At 36.9% G+C, this 4,754-nt stretch overlaps 1 long non-coding RNA gene across 1 annotated transcript; it reads right to left on the minus strand.

Moving 5' to 3' along the window:
• Positions 1–2,768: 2,768 nt before the first annotated feature.
• LOC133789388 (uncharacterized) lies at positions 2,769–4,552 on the minus strand. Its single transcript, XR_009873548.1, has 4 exons — positions 4,418–4,552; positions 4,261–4,336; positions 3,729–3,790; positions 2,769–3,009 (listed from the first exon to the last, which is right to left on the minus strand). It is a non-coding gene; the product is annotated as an uncharacterized LOC133789388 (long non-coding RNA).
• Between the last annotated feature and the right edge of the window lie 202 nt (positions 4,553–4,754).

Consider the following 4,754-nt stretch of genomic DNA (forward strand, 5'->3'; position numbering starts at 1 on the left):
TGAACTCCCCTAAGACCGGAGCTTCTGTCGTTAGCTCGAGGAAGCCCAAAGGGCTCGCCTCCATTGCCCAAGACTGGAGTAGGCCCTCTGAAGGCCGAAGGTCGAGTCCAGTATGAAGCTCGCGGTACGAGCTGGATATGGAGCTATGACCCCTTGAGAAGTCAACACACGCAAGGTAAACGTGCATATATCAGGCATCACGTGTCTGATATCCCCCTGACTTCTCGAACACGCAGCAGGAACGTGCGTGTTCAGACACCCACGATTGGGTTGGGCCGTGCGGCCCATTACTTCCTTACCTATTGATTTGACCACACTTATGTGTCAGGTTTAGGAATTAATCATGAATGTCATAGAATTGATACGACAAGTAAGAAGGTCACGGGATGACCTCCCTACCAACTTCAAGGTGCCTTCTCCTATAAATATGGAGACCCTGGGAGTTGATAGGGGTTGGAAAAATAATCTCTTGTAAGAAATACTTTGTAACCAAATACTCAGTATAGATCAATAATATTGACTAGTGGAGTAGAAGGTTTTTAACCTTCGAACCACTTAAAAATCGTGTCTTGAGTCACCTCTTTCATCCTCGAAGATCATATATCTATTTCGGTTCACTTTTAGCACTAATATTTTTCTCTCCTTCTCTTAATTACCTGTTGGCGAAGAACCGCGTCAACAATTTTCAAGTATGTATTTTATTTATTTTGTAATTTCTATTCTAGTTATGTGGTTCTAATCTTTTTCATAAGATTATTAAGAATATGACGAAGCAACTTGTAACTAGATAATATTTATGTTGTATGTTGATTTCCATTGTAATGCAACAAAGTTTATGGATTTTTCTTCTTCATATATGTCTTTCATCTTTAATATCTCATATTTTGGATTGTTAGACAATATTGCACTTTGTTCTTCATTTTGCAAAACATAATATTCTTTTTGTAAGATGTGTAATTAAATTGTACACATCCAATGCTTAGAACAAAAATATTATGTTTTGCCTTATAAATAATGTTATTTGATTTTTTTTTTGTTTCATTAGGTTGATTCACATTAAATACTTTGAAATTATACTTTTTGAAAAGTGAAGAAAAATCCTATCTTTTTAGAAATAACTTGTGCTTAAAATTATAAATCTATTTGGAAAATGATAATTTGACTGTAACGATCCAAATTCACTAATAAGGCTTAGGGGCCTTGATTAGCGTGCCGGGAGGGCAAAAATGGGATTAGAGTGGATATTGTTGACTTAAATGTGTGAATATGTGATTAATGTTGATTATATGATAGTTGATGATATTATGTGATAATATGAAATAGATGTGTGATATATATGAGAACCACATTATTATGTGGATAGATTCGCAGAGCATGACTTGAGACGATCCTAGGGTCAGATAGCGGGAAAAGTCACAACGGGACTTAAGGTATGACTTTGGATAAGTCGGGGGTATTTTAGGTATCGGGTAGCGATTTGGACTATCGGGTTACGAAAATAAATATATGGAGATATATTTGAGGTTAGGATGTCTAGGCGGGAAAATTGGGGGATTTTACCATTTTGGCCTCGGGGACGGTTCCGGCACCCCGAGCCTTGGGATTGATTTAACAATAAGATAGACTTAAGGAAACTTTTGGAAGAAATACAAACCAACTAAAACTTTTACCTCAGTTCTCTCTCACTCTCAAGGAAAACAAAGGGAAGGAAAACACAGAAAACTTAAGGGAATCAAGCTGGAATTTCTGAGGATTGAGGTGGGGATTTGGAGGCTTAGCACAGGGATTAATCAAGAACTGAGTCAGGGTTAAGGTAAGCAATTTAATCTTCTCTTCTGTGGTTGGAAATTCTGGGTTTTGGTTAAGTTTTGAGGCAAACATGGTTTTGATGTTTTAAGACAGAATTGAGGAGGAAACTTGGGGACTTAGCTTGGCTTTGGCTTGGTGAAGTGGTTCAACAGAAGAGGTAAGTTTCAACTCATGGTTTAGAGGTTTTAAATTGGATTTGAATGGCTGGTTTTAGTGTTTATAGCTCTTGAGTTTCAGAAATTGAGAAGAGAAGATTAGTGTGTGTTAGGCTGTGTTTTCTGTGGAATTATGTTGTTTAAGTCATGCTAAAGGAGTTGGGATTAATTAGTTGTGAGTTGGGGAGCTTTGGGATGGTTTAAGGTGAGGTTTCAAGCTTAGAAATGATGGGTTTTCTGGGCACGAAGGGGAGGGTCGCGGCTCTGTTCTAGAGCGCTGCGACCCTAGGATGAAAAAAAGCCAAGGAGGCTCGGCCATGGGAGGGCGCCACGGCGCCCAAAGCAAGGGCCGCGGCGCGTGTTTTGTTCAGGATGGGCTTGGTTCTGTTTTGAGGCTAAGGCCGTGGCTAAGCTTCAAGGGCTGCAGCCCTTGGTTGCACACATGAGTTTTTGAGGGTTTTAGGCACGGGAAAGTGGTCTAGTATGCTCGGGATTGGTTTCACCACCGTGCTTGGTGGAATTCTGATTCCCGGGAGTTAGTTTTGTAACCGGAAACCTATACTTGAGTATTAATGGAACCCTATACTTTGGTTGTGACTAGGTGATAAAGGCTTAGGCTCGGGAACGGATCGTGCTTGAGGGGCGTTGCTCGTAATTCAATAACTGTACAGACTAAAGGTAAGAAAACTGCACCTAGTTGAATATATGTGTAACACCCCCACTTATTTTAGTTAAAACCATATCTAAGGTGTTACGTTTTAAAACTTTATCATAATTTATTTCTGTGAAAGTCTGGACATTTTTTTTTTTAACTTGAAAACTTATTTCACATTATTTACATTAAACATAAAGTGTGTCTCAAACATATTATACATAAGTATTAAATAACCCAATTTGTTTTCAAAACATAACTTCACACTTTATTACAAATATCACATTGGTAAACTGAAATAACCCACAAAAGGTCGATGTGTTCATATGTACAAATCACGGTCAGGACCATGCTTTAGTTCTCCTTATGTCATTCACTCATTTCTTTCTCTACCTGCAACACAAGACAACTGTGAGCCTAAAGCTCAGTAAGCAAAGTAATGCATGCAATGCTAATGATTACCCAATGTCAATGGACATACACAACTTCTTTTTAAATTTTGGGCCCCTTAATATTGTGCACGCTGGTTGAATTGGTCAATGCCTGCAGGGCTTGTTACACATATAATATAAAATCCCATGGGCTCTCCTCCGGCTATCCATCACCACAGTAGGGCGCATTAAAAACCTTATTCCATCGTTGCCCCGTCGGACTCAAGAGTTAAGGCGGCCACACACTGTGGTGTCAATACATATAACAATAACTCATATGGAGGAGAAATAAAAACGAAAACATGGCAAACAATATAATTGGTTCGCTAAAACCTAGCCCAAAATATTGGGCAGCCACTATAAGCCTACTATAGGCCTCCGTTTACACTTATTAACACTTTCATTTGCCTTTTCAAAACAGTGGCATTGAACTTAAACTTCTTATTACAACTTTCTTTTATGTTGCACAAAACTTGCAAAGGGCATCATATAATTAATCATCATAATATCATGCATGGTCTTATATCATGTAATAATTTACCATATCACTATTATACCATGCATACAAATTTATGAGGAAGTGTCAATGTATGTTAATACCACTTACTCACAAAATATTCATATAATGCATACTTTCACATAATATGTAATTCTTGTGTTGCAGTTGAGTACTTTACTTACCTTCTGTCCAAAATATATTTCACCGTGTAACAAGTGGTGTCTTAGGTGTTGATGTGCTTATCCTGACAATGGCATGGATTTCTCATCATAATGATGGCAGTAATACATTGAACTCTCATTTAAAAAAATACCCATAAAACATCATATCAAATTTCATATCCAATTCATGTCTAAAATGCCTTAAATCACCTAGATCGAGCGTTAAATTTATCTTAGACATTTGGAGAAATTTTGATAGAGTTTCCCCTTAATTTTAGCTATCCTCAAATATCAAAATTAACCAATAATCAACATCAAATAACCTGCCATAACCATATATCCCAAATACCAACATGATTCATCATAAAGTTATCATATACCGATTTTGATAAAATTCTAATCTCCTAGATCATCACCCAAATTAAATGAGTCTCCACATCTATTCAAACATTTATAAACATATATACTCTCTTATAAACTCAATCAAATAACCAAAAATCAGTTTGTACTCCAAGAACCCCAAAAATCTCATAAAACACAAAATTTCACTTACCGAGCAACTTTTCGGCGAAAACAATCTCTTCTAGCTTTTCTAAACCTCAAACCACTTGGAAACCACCAAGAAATATCTTAACAAGAGATAAAACACCATAGATAAGCTCTCAGCAAAATTCAAAAACATAGTTTAACTTCCAAGTACAAGAACTTACCATAAAAAGGCTAGAACTAAGCTTAATCCACTTCTTTAGCTTTGATTTCACTTGGATCTCCTTAGAATTTCTTCAAACCAGCCAAGAAATGGTTTTTGGTTTTCTTTTCTCTCTATTTTTCAGAGTAATGGTCGTGCAAAGTGATAAGGTTGATGAAAATTCTTTATTTTCAATGATTTGGCCTTATTGTATCAAAATTTGACACCTTTCACCTCATCATTTCACCTTTTGACTTATGAAAACCTTATCACTTCAATAATTTTGACTTAATCATATGCTAGGCCTACTATCCTTATGTGTAAAACACTCACACCAAACCTTAGGTCCATATGAGTTC

Source organism: Humulus lupulus, chromosome 7 (assembly GCF_963169125.1).
Source record: "Humulus lupulus chromosome 7, drHumLupu1.1, whole genome shotgun sequence".
Lineage (NCBI taxonomy): Eukaryota > Viridiplantae > Streptophyta > Magnoliopsida > Rosales > Cannabaceae > Humulus > Humulus lupulus.